Below are 12,860 nucleotides of genomic sequence, written 5' to 3'. Positions count from 1 at the left end.
AATCAGTGTATACGCGCATTCTTTATCTGGGAGTTCAGGCCTAGCCTAGCCCTGGGTTTATTACTAGTAAGTGAAATGCATACCTCTGTGACGCTGTAGGAGACTGGGGTTTGATGAGCAGGTAGTTCGCATCTAACTTAACTTTATTCTTGTAAAGACTCAAAGTTCGTCTTTAATTGATTTTTGTGGAACTCCGTCTCAAGGTCTTGCTCACCTCTTTGTCATGCTAATCAGATCGTTGGCATGTATGCAGATGCCTTTGATGGCTCAGCTACTCTGAAGTAGCTTAGGGACTGCAGCCCTGTCTCACACTTACTCTACCCTAGTTCAGTTTCTATAAGCCACAGAATTCAAAAGTTGCTGTGGTCCTTGTATTTGACATGCTAACAGAAACATTTTGAAAAATAACCCAAACAATGAATATAAAAGTCTCTTATAAACTGCAAACTATGTGGATTTGGAATGTTCCTGATGATTGTCACATTATAAATGTCATTTATCCCCCTGTGCTTTAATGTAATGATGCCTCTGGAGACCACAGAGGTAATTAGGATGTTCAATTTTACAGTTCTCTTCAGCTACAGACCTTGGGTACATACATCACATGCATCTCTGTACACATCCAAGTGTGATTGTGTTCTTCTTGTCACCTGTGGGTGTGTGTGCATGTGTGCATTTTTTCCAAATGTCAATTATTTCTAATATGTTTCTTCCATGCATCTCTAGATTGTGAAATAAGATGATTGGTACATTCTGGTTGGTATTTAGAGCACAGACACCTGTGTTCTAGTAGGGTCATGAGCAGTTACAGGTAACCCGCGTGATCATTAGTGCACGAACTCTGCTGACTTTTCTGCTCTTTCAGAGGTTTATTTTCTCCATGACTCCCTTTAACGGTCTAGTGAAGCCTATATTTCCTTTCTTAGAGTTATAGTAAACTCAGAAAATAAAATACACAGACTTACAGGGAAGTGAATTATATTAAACTCCCAAATAATTTTAAAATGTGATAAGGCAGAATGTAATCCTTTATTAATACACAAAAATAAAGTTTAAGATTGACCCAGCCATGTAGCAGGGCTGTAACTGACATCTGCAGATAAGTCTAACAAGTTTAGAAGATGGAGAACTGCCTACTGTTAGGGTGCTAGCACTGTGCCCACAGTAGACCTGCTTTCAGCCATCACTTGAGGAAAGGCAAAAATCGCAGTCTGAGCTTAGTTGGGGAGAGGCTGCTTTTCCGTCTGAGTTCTGCGTAGTCATGTCTCTCAAGGTTGACAACTCTGGTGCTGGATGACACAGTGTGCTCACGGTGCACAGGACAGTAGTGGCCTCTGTCTTTAAATGGCCCAAATCCTAGTAAGAGACGTAAGAAGTGTTTCGAATGAGATCTAGCTTGAAGTCTAACAGTGACAGGCTCCATGAAAGCTGTACAGATGCAGTGTTTTGGGAGTTTACAAGGTAAGCTGATTGCTCCTGCCTGGGAAGCCACCGGAGGGTTGTGTGGGGGATGAGTCCTAACTAGCCTTGGAGAATGAGAGCGTTTCTTTGGTGGAATGCAGGGGAGAGACATTTCAGGCGGAGGAACAGGCATTGCACTTAAAACAGCCAGCCTTCAGGCTCTAACTTGAGGTGAATTTGCATATGGGACATTAAGATGAAAAACTAGGCTATGTTCAGATCGTGACAGGCCTGCTGTTTTGGCTACAAAATTCAAATGCAATACTGGAGGTGATGGAGGAGAGCTAACTGCTTTATTCCAGTCAGGTAAGGGATGGGAACGTTCTTCTAAGTAAGTGAGTCCGGCAATTCAGTGTAGGCTGGATGGGAACAGAAGCAGACATTAACTACAACGCTCTGGGCCAGAGATGAGTGCCTGAACTAAGGCAGCAGAGTGAGAGAAACAAACAAACAAACAAACAAAGGGCTGCATATGGAGATGGGATCAGGAGAGGCATTTGTGGAGATGACACAAGAGTGAGGAAACTAAGAGGGCAGCCAATTATAACACAGTGTTTTTTGTTTTGTAAACTCTGGGCAAATAGGAAGCTGGTGATACAGTCAGTGAAATGTAAACAAATAAGGTTTGCAAATGGGAGAAAGGCATGGTTTCTAGTTTTTATTGAGTTTTATATATTTTTTTTAGTTTGAATCCCATCTTTAAGCATGTGTGTGTGTGTGTGTGTGTGTGTGTGTGTGTGTGCGCAGTACACCTGCCTTAGTAACTGTGTGAAGGTCAAAGTCTGACTTGAAGCGACAGCCTTCACTTTGCTCCCTATGCAGGCAGCGTTTCTTGTTGTTCGCCTCCACCAGGACAGCTGCCCTATAACCTTCCAAGGACTGTCCCATCTCCCCCGCTCCTCTCCACAGGCATGCTGGGATTACAGAGCACCGTACGTTACATCCCAGCACTACCTGGATGCTAGGATCCTGAACTCAGCTCTTGACACTCTTACAGCCAGTGCTTCGGCCGCGTACACTTACTTCAGTTGTCTTCTGGCAACAATAGACTAGAATGTGGTGGCAGAACAAAGAAATAGAAAGGTCGTTAAGACTTAGGTGAGATTCTGCTTCTAAGATGGTTATAGCATGGGTCTCAGAGGTCACACAGTTCTCCCAGCATTTGCTTGGCTTTGGTTCTTCAAAGCCTTGAGTCTGGCTCTTCAGGTGGGACATGCTGCCTCATGCGGCATGGGAGAGCTTTTCACATATATCGTCTGCCTCTCCCTTACCTCCCACTTCATGTGTCAGGGTCAAGTGTTAGGGTGAGCTGATGGGCAAGCCTGTATGGACAGCACGATAAGTGAGTGAAGACCTTCCTTGACTCGCTCCCAGAACACGCTTGACTCTATCAAGTAAAAAAAGCACCTTCCCTCTTAGAAGCTCATCTAGATGAAGTTGATCACTGTCCAGTCTAAACCGTTGCTTACACGGTACAACAGGAGGATTCACTGCCGTGCTGATTTACTGTTCTCTCTGACTAGACTGCGGAGACCCTGATGAACAACGGCATTCTGTCAGAAGCCCGCCTCCCCTCAACAGTGAGGGTGACGGAGAGATGAGCAAGGGTTCTGCCTTCTGTGGCTTTAACTTTGATTTAGTGTCATAAGTAGATGAATAGCTATATGGCAGGTAAGAAAATGATGGGTGAGTAGATAAACACAGAGGGATTGACTGACTAAACCGCAGAATCTTCTCATTAATATCTTGTTGATACCGGTGGGTAGAGCATGCAGAAAGGCTTTGATTAATAGAGTCAGGTTAGGATGCTTCCAAGATAAAAATCCTTCAGCTGCAATGAAATGATGAATTCTAGTTATCCTTGTGTCACCCATCTTGCTGCCAGCATGGCTGGGTCCTAACGTAAGCGACAGTTGTCAGAAAATGAATACTTTAAAAAGGACTTCTATATCTAAATACATATATTTAATCAGAGAGCCCTTTGGCTTCTGAAAATAGGTTGTCTAATGAGAATTTCATTTGAGCAGCTGCGACTGAGGAGGTCAACAGGCAGTGCTAGGAGAATATGGCCCAGCTGGTTAAATGTGGTGGCTGTCGTGATTTAAACGGTCAAGTGCCGCTTGTAATCCAGGACCGTCTGTTTGTGGAGGGAAGAGCGAGTGCTTCAGCATAATGTACAGCTGTTTTACTCTCTCTTTAATAAGAGTGCTCCAGCCGCTGTCATGTCTTGTGTGTCATACTACTGAGTATGTGATCCCAGGCCACTGGGGTGGGTTGCAGTCGGCATTGGGGATCATGTGAGGGACAGGGCACAACAGGAAACCCCTCGAGTGTCTGACAAGACTTTCTGACTTTTCAAGACTCTCCTGTAGGTAATAATTACTGTCATTGTGAGGAAGCAACTGTGCTTGGAATTAGGTAGAAATATCAGAATGGATTTTTTTTTTTTGAGAGCATGGCAAACACATAGCGTAGGCAGGGTTCCATAAACATGCCTGACTCAGAGACTAGAGTATGAATGTTCCCCGCAGATTGGGGTACCTGAGGCCATCAGGGTGATGCAAGGATTGGGGTACCTGAGGCCATCAGGGTGATGCAAGCACACAGACACATCTGGCTGTGCCCATACACAAAGGGCAGTGAGCTTGGGTTTCTGGCAAGCAAGGTTCTCAAAGGATGCTGTAGCTGTTGGGAGTGCCAGAGTGTGTGTTTCTGTGAACGGCAAGCACACTGGTGGTGTTTACATCTCCAGCCACTGAAATATAGAGTATACATTGTGTGTGCTGGTGTATTAAAGGTGTTGTCTAATATAGTTGAAATGACGAGAACTCAGTTTTGAAAAGTCATGTGTTATTTTGAAGTAGCTCTGGATTTGAATCTAAGTTTCAATATTCCTGAAAGCGCTACAAACTGCCATGTGGGCTGGAGATAGAGCTAGGTCTTGGAGTTTGATGGTCATTCATCGTTTACCGCATAAACTCCATAGCACATTACTGAATTTCTCTGTGCTTTATTTTTTGTTTTAATGCAAAATGTGCATCCTTGATCGGATAACAATTGAGATGTAATATGAATAAATTAATAAAATATTAAAAACATATGCATCCTTATTGTCTTTGTAACTTTTCTATTGCTGTGATAAAACACCATGACCAAGGCAATAAAAGCAAGCATTTAATTGAGCTTAAAGTTTCAGATGGTTTGAATCTGTGATAGTGAAGTGAAGAAACAACTGAGAGCTCACTACTTGGAGAGAGAGAGAGAGAGAGAGAGAGAGAGAGAGAGAGAGAGAGAGAGAGAGAGAGAGAGAGAGAGCCCACCACCAGTGGCACACTTCATCCAATAAGGTCACACCTCCTAATCCTTTCCAAACAGTTCCACCAATTGGGGGCCAATTATTCAATTATATGAACCTATGCGGGCCATTCTCTTTCAAAGCACCAAAATTATAGTGCTGTTATGAAAATCAAGCATTAGTCAGTGCACTAAGGCATATGCAGTACTGTGCACACATAGCGTAGGATTCAATTAATGGAGCCAGAATTGTCTCCTGGCCATAAGACCTTGTGTATGTGACTTAACCTGTCTGTGTTCCAGTTCCTATGAAGCTGGGCTGTGGGGGTGTGTGTGGGGACTAGATATCACTTTTCTCATCAAAGCTATTATTGCTCTTGTTATTGTAATCACTATTACAATGCCTTGTTATTTGAAGAAACTGCTCAAAAAGAAATATTATAAAAATCTCTTTGCATGCAGCAGGCCTTAGCAAATGTCCCACCATGTTAAGGGATTTAGCATTTGGCGGCAATGGTGTTCTTGTGTTCTGGAAGAGCAATTCAGTTTTGTTGGCCTTTCAGGCCTTCTGGAAAAGCTGATACTAAAGTTTCCCCACTGGAAGCCAGTCTTCCCTGCTGTGAAATGTGGAATGCAGTGTGTCAGCCACTGAGGTTGGTGGAGCCTTGGATGGAGTTTCAGACTCCTGTCAGGAACAACGTGTTCCTGTTTCAGTAAAATCTATGAAATCCTGGGCAGTAATAATAAGAGCACCTTGACATTTATGCCATGCTGCAGCACCCAAGCAGTTTTAGGGCAGAAAGTATGAATATCAGGGTTTTACCACTATTTTGATTGATTGTTGAAAGTTTAGCATCTCTAAACCTTTTCTGGTTTTCATTTGTGAGACTTATACATAAAAACACATTTAAAAGACTGAGGGATATGGCTTCCTCAGTGAAGTGCTTGCCTCTCATACAAGAGGGCATGAGTTTGATACCCAGAACACACTAAAAGGTCCCTCCAGTACTGCGGAGGCAGGCACAGAGGATCGTGGAAACTTGTCAAGTTGGTAGGCTCCATATGTAATCTCAAAATTAAGTGGAGAATGATTGAGGAAGACACTCCATGCAGACCTCAGGCCTCCATGCACATATATGTGTACTCCCAAAACATGCACACATACATATTACACACATACACATGAACATGTGCCCACAGAATGCATTGATTACTCACCACAGCCCCACAGAGCATCATCTCAAGCATTGTACATGACCACTAAGGCTCCACAAGCTGCTCACAGTTTGGTGAGGAAGAAGTTGGGTAGTCAGCACAGTCCTGACCCAGCTTCATTTAAATTCAATGTTCCTCTTTAAAAAAAAATCTATTTTCTCCTAGTAATGTTTGTGTTCTTGCTGCTGCTTTGGATTTGTTTGTGTGGGGGGGGGGGGGATTACACTTAGTGTACTTCTGAGTTAGGCGTGTTTGCTTTCCAGTTTTTGGAAACTGGTCCTCCTCTCATGTAACTCTCGGAATCCCAGAATGAGTGACAGCCCTGTGGTCCCCAACCTTTTGAACCAATCATGGCTAAGCTGTCTGCAGCTGTTTTGTGGCCCATTACAGCCCAGGTAACACACTATCCAGCCGAGTCCTCCCCGTCCTCTCATTGTTTGGCCTCTGCTTAGAAAAGATGCTGCGGCTTTTGTGGTTCATTCCTAGCTCCTCAGATTTTAAAGCTGTCTTTTCCTGGCTCTTTTCACTAATAACGTTAGCAGACACAGACAATTGTTTCACGTTTGTCTTTCACTGAATGGACGGGAGGGGCAGGTGCTGGAGGTGCCCGAATGTTTTGTTGTTTAGAAAGAGGCCAGCTTCCTAATGCTTCTCTGGAGCCAGGCTCTTTCTCCTCTGCCTTTTGCATTTGTGAATTTCTGCATTTCCCTTGAAAATCCTTTACATTTTCTTCAGAATTTATTCTGGGAGTTTCAAGAAATAAGTAGGGTAAAGTTTGGAGTTTTAGGATTTTTTTTTAATAGTTGAAAGAGAAGATAAGGAAGTGGGTCGTTTAACATGGCAGCGGAAGCCCACGGACAGGGAGGAGACAGCGCTCATGGGCTCCTGTTCTAGTTCAGTGCAGACGGTGATTTCCGTGGCAGCCTATGTGCTCCTCACGTGCGTGCCTCTTGCTTCAGACACGCTAGGACTCTGTTTGCTCTTATTTTCCATTTTGTTCTGAAACAGTTTCGAATGTTTCTAAATAATACATTTAGTTCTGTTTGCTTTAGAACTTTATACAAATGATGCCACCCTGTAGTTTTCTGAGCCCTGCTTTGTATACTCACGACTATACTATATGATATAGTGCATTTTCACTTTTGTATAGTATTCCAGACACTACTCTACAGTGTGGCATGTAACAGTCACAGTGTTCGGTGGTGCAGCCACTAATACCAGGGAGGTTCTTGCATTTGTCTGATGCACATGTGAGTGAGGAGCCTCCCTTCAGGAGAAGTATTGACAGCACTGATATTGATAGTGACAAATATGTGTACTCATTTTCACCTGCTTTCAAAGCAAAACTTGCTCTCTCTGTGTCTTGTCTCTGTTTCTCTGTTTCTGCCCCCCCTCTGTGTGTGTGTGTATGTGTGTGTGCATTTGTGTGTTCTCTGAAAGATTTAACTGCTTAGACCTCTTTGGGCTATCTTCCTTAAATATTCAGTATAGTTTTTCCCCCCTTGATCACTAACCTTTTCGGAAACTCAACACAAGTCCCCAGTGGGCCCTTTGCTGCAGTTTTCCTTTTGTTGTGTCATAATAGAATGTCTTCAGCCCTTTCAACAATGGCCAAGCACAGGTGCCCGTTCTCCTGCTGGACTGTGATTACGGGGTTTGTTAGGAAACACACTGCTCCCCTTTTGATCTTCTTTACTGATGTTCCCCTCTTATGATGTGGTTTTAGGATTAGAGCAATTCCTGATCTCTAATTATCTTGGGTTCACAACCTTATTTTTTTTTTTCTGAAATACTTTATATTTAAAATTACAAGCTTTTTGATTATTGTGCTATCCTATCATTTATATTGAAATAGACATTTTTGTGGTCAATTGACCTGTTAGATGGAAATCTTCACCTCTCTCTTAGAATATCATCAACCTATAATTCTAGTTACTCAGGAGGCTGAGGCAGGAGGATCACACATACAAGGCCATTCTGGGCTATACCGTAAGTTCAAACCATGCTGGGAAACCCTGAGAGCCAGATGTATGCTGGGAAACCCTGAGAGCCAGATGCATCATCCAGTATTTGTGTGCTTGCATCTCACGCAGGAGGTGGCTGGGTCCCATCCTCAGCAGTTAAAAGGGCTTAAGAATCCTTTCAAGAAAGAGGCTGAGAAGATGCCAGAGGTCCAGGCTCCCAGCAGCAGATGGCTCAGAGGCCGCCTGCCCTCCTTGCACTCTGGCGGTGGAGTAGGGTCTTTGGACCAAGCTGGTTAGCTAGACTAGCCAGAGCTATAACTATGGGCTCAAGTGAGAGTCTGCTTCAATCCTTAGGATGGAGACTGATCAAGAAAGAGACTCAAAGTCAACTCCTGTCTCCAAAAGTCCACACTCATGTTCATACATGTGAATATGTACTTACTAGGCATGTAAGTACCACAGCCTGGGGAAAAGTAAAGCAGACAAATTCAGATGTTGGCCTGGACTTGATATGAATTCTTTCACGACCCTAGCAACTTTGTTGATGGCATCAAGTAATTAACTAATTAAGTTTTAGTTTTTAATTTATAAAATGGTTGATTTACATATGTATTAAAGGATACATTTTAAAATTCTATGCCATTTTGATTTTTTAAAATTTCATATCTAAACTTGAGAGTCCACTAATCAGGGTGCCTCTGTTTTCAAAATAAATCACTGATTTCAACCAATCTCACAATTCCTTTTCTTTTATTCTTGAAAGTGTTCGTTATTATCTCTTCTTTTTGATCCTGGAATATTTATGAAGTGGGAGATAAAAGCAGCTATGCAGTTTTGATGTCTGAAGAAGACATTGTCCAATGAAGTACTTACAAAGCCAGGGCTTCAAGGCCCTAGCTTAGCGCTGACTTATCTGTGGCACCGAGACTTATGCGCTTTCTCAGCTGATGCCTTGAGAGTTCATGTCTGAGAGGGCCCACACGGCATCACAAGTCCAGGCAAGCGCTCCACAGTGAACTCGGCGGATACAGGCCATCCACTAACACTGGGAGCGCCAAAGTTGGAGGCTACGGGTTTGCACACTTATAGTACAAACAGACTGCACATTAAAAACAAGTAAATACAAATGACAAAGGTATGCTGACTAGCTGTGACACTATGGCAAAGCATTGACTTTTGCTGAGAAATGCCATGGCAGCACACAATCACACCAATGTGTGTTTTTTAATGAATGCAAAACAGAGTCAAAGGCAAGTCTTAAGAGAAGCCCGGTAACTGTGTGCACTGAAATTCCATCAGATTTATTTATTCATTCACTTTTAATTAACAGTCTTATCTCTCCTTCGACCTTCTTTTGGAAGCCCAGGTCTCTCCTACGGTTTCTGCCTAGCGTACTCCAGGCTAGGTGGCCAGTCCTTCCAGCTAGTTCTGATTTCTCTGCCTTCTGTGCCTCTAGTGCTGGGATTACAGATGCATGCCACCACAGCCACATCTGGATTACAGATGCATGCCACCACAGCCACATCTGGATTACAGATGCATGCCACCACAGCCACATCTGGCTTATTATGTGGGTCTCACTTCATCAAGCTGGTCCTGCAAGGACTTCTACCCTTGAGTCATCTCCCTTATACTCTCTTTGGCCTTTTAAAAGGATGATCCTTTAAACTCTCCGCTTCTGCCTTCTACTTACTCAGACTTCAGTCGTAGGCAGCCGGGATGGCCCAGTGGGTAAAGTAACCCACTGCCGAACCTGATGATCCGGGTTCAACCCCCAGGACCCATTCGGTAGAGGGAGAAAACTGACTCCTGTGGCGTGTCCCTAAAGCTTTACATACAACGTGGCATGTGTGCCACTCACAGCCAAACACCAATAAATAATTAAAATAGGTAACATCAAAATAAAATTGCTACTTCCTTGGGGAAGTCTTCTATGTCTGTAGTCCTAGTATCCAGAGATGGATTACACTTCTGTTTTTCTTTCTTTCTTTTTCTTTGGGGTGGGGGTGGGGGGGGAGATAGGGTCTCATTTACCCTAGACCAGCCTCAAATTTACCTTGAACTTATGATTCTTCTGCCATTTCCCAAGCACTGGTATTAAAAATGCATGTCACCACAGCTGGTTTTATGTTGTATGTGTGTTTGGAGGTCTCTGGATGCAGGCGTCATGGATGATATGCAAAAGGTCTGCCGGGCAGGCTCCGGTCCACACCTCCCAGTCTCTCTTGGACATACAAATGCACGTGACTTTCATAGTCCCTCTGCCTGCCACCTCCCGTTTGTCTTCTATGCTGTCTTCGCTTTGAGTAGGTAGAGAGTCAACCAGGCGTGTCCAGGGCTGCTTCCTAGTGCTTGCAACTCTTAGTAAATGTTCACTGATTAAAAAAACAAACACATGAAACTTATTAAATTATTTTGAATAGTGAATATTGCTTCCAGCTTTTAACTTCTGCCTCCCCTACCTTTGCTTTTACCTTACCTTCACAATTAGGCTTCTAAGTAAGACTTTAATGATACTGCAGGTCAGTAGAGAAAAAAAAATAATTTTCTCTTTTAGTGTCATTGTTTCTCCTTCTTTTTAGATCTAGAAGACCCATTTAAAGCCATTCTGTGAATGGGAATGTTATTTCTGGTATGATGCCATTTTCCATCATTGATTGGATTGGAATGCTCTCTCTTTTCTGAAACCGTAGCCCATCAGCCCTCTGTTCAGCCCCGCGCAGAGGCATAGCCAATCAGCTCTCAGCTCACACAGACTTATGCAAAGTTGCAAGTCTCTCCATGCAGCCACATCATGACAACATCTTTTGTCCATCCATGTTCATCTCAGATGGTGCAGGCTGAGTCCACTAGCTCCTTAATTGTGCCTGCTGTGTGTCAGCCTTCGGGATAAGCTCTTACTTACCTGGTAGGAAAGAACTTCTGTGATTTTTTTCCCCCAGCCTAGACTTTCTTTTATTATGTTACCAATGTTGCTGTGAATCGGAGTAGTTCCTATCTTCTTTATTCAGTAGTATGAATATATTCCATGGCTCAAGGATATCTGTATAGGTTCCAATCTGGAGATGTCGCAAATACATTCTATGAACACTTATATAACCTATCACTTTTTGGCTGAAAAAAGTTTCTATTTCCATATAATCAGTATCCAGAATACTTGCTGGGATAGACAGTGGTTTCAGTTTTAGTTTGATAAAATGCTGCTGCGCTGTGCTTCTGAGTCTCTATGCAGTTTTGCTTTCCCACTGATCACAGCGGAGTTGCTTAGTTTCTCTGCATCTTTGTCAATAGTTGGCTTCCTAACTTTCCTTTAGCCATTCTAATGGGTATGGTGTGACATTTTATGGTGAGCTAATGTGTGCTTCTTTATGGCTAGTGATAGCCATTGTGTGTGCTGTTTGCTGCCGGAATGTTCTTGTTGCTGAAATGTCTTTCCAGACCTTTGGCCCTTCTGTATAAAATCAGATTTTCTTGTTACTCTAGGTAGTAGGCCTACATTGCAGATATGGTTTGGGAGTGTCTCCTTTCAGTCTTTAGCTCTTTTTGCCATGTGCCTGAACAACTGTAGGTTTAGAGTCTCAATGAGGTCTAGATGAACATTTCTTTGTTGTATGGATTATACCTTTGATATAAAATTTTAGAGCAACTTGCCAAGTCCTGGATTTTAAATGTTGTCTTCTACTTTTTCCCATAAAGGATGTACACAGTTGTACACTTTACATTTAAGTTCACATATAATTAGGAGGTAACTTTTGTATAAAGTGTGAAATTTAAGTCAGAATTCACTTTTATGTTTTTAGCCTAACAGATAGTTACCTCTTCTTTTGGAAAGGCCTGTCCTGCCTCCATTGAGTCACACTGTAAATGACAGGGTTGGCAACATAGGAAGCCCCTGGGAGTCAGGGACAAAAGAACACAGCGAAACAACAGCAGCTGTAGTAGTGGCTCATGAGCCTCTAGTCCTAGGACAAGATCCACAGGAACCAACCACAGTTGTCTACAGCAGTAGGGACATGTCTTACTCCATACAGTGGTACAGTAAAGCACTGCAAACTGGGAAACTCAAAAGCAACGGCCCAATGCTCACGTGCCCTAAGTCTAGGAATCCCAAGACCCAGTGCTAGGAGAACTGGCATCTGGGATGCTCTCTTCTTCTTAGTTGGTACCTTGTGGCTATCCATGTCTTCACATGCCATTATGGACAAGCAAGCACTCATAGGCCTCATTTATAAGGACGTTGACTTCCTTCATGGCCCAGTCCCCACACCCTTACCTCTTCATACCACCACACTTGGGACGCAACTTTAGCATGTGAGTTTGGAAGGACAGAAATATTTGGACTGTAGTAACACTTAAAAACAAAATAAAAACCAATATTATTACAATTTCTCTCAACAAAGTGAAAAATGTTGGTATACACTTATCACATATGTACAGGATCTGTATGTAAAATTGCAAAGTGCTCATAAAAAAGCAACAACCTAAAGAAGAACATGTTATTCATATACTTGAAATTTTGCTGTGTTGAAGATGTCAGTTCTCTACAGAGGTTTATTTTCATTGGGAGTTTGTTATAAGTTATTAATGTTCCTATTCAGAAAGAAATCAAGGTTGGCCTCAGGGATATCTCTCTTTTCCCTTATCCCTTTCTTAGGTTTGGAGATGGGGGTTGAAAAGGAAGGAGAGGGAATATAGAAATATACAGGGATGATGGGACAAAAAGTAGACTAGTGAATCTACTCAAATTAGTGCCTTAATTGTTACGAGATTATTTTTAATACACTGGTATAGAACTTTGTATATTGATGCAAAATAAGCTTAATTTTGATACATTGGTATAGAATTCAAATTTAAGATTATTCTTCACACACAGTATATATATTTCTACTCTAATTTGAAGTATTGAACCCATACAACTCAAGTATA

At 42.6% G+C, this 12,860-nt stretch overlaps 1 protein-coding gene across 15 annotated transcripts in view; it reads left to right on the top strand.

Annotated features, from left to right (window-relative positions):
- The window catches only part of SOX6 (SRY-box transcription factor 6), a 602,500-nt gene that overhangs the window by 310,753 nt on the left and 278,887 nt on the right, over positions 1–12,860 (top strand). The gene's annotated exons all lie outside the window — the stretch shown is intronic.

Source organism: Acomys minous (assembly GCF_964271855.1).
Source record: "Acomys minous genome assembly, chromosome: 2".
Classification (NCBI taxonomy): Eukaryota; Metazoa; Chordata; class Mammalia; order Rodentia; family Muridae; genus Acomys; species Acomys minous.
This window is presented reverse-complemented; position numbering and strand designations above follow the sequence as displayed.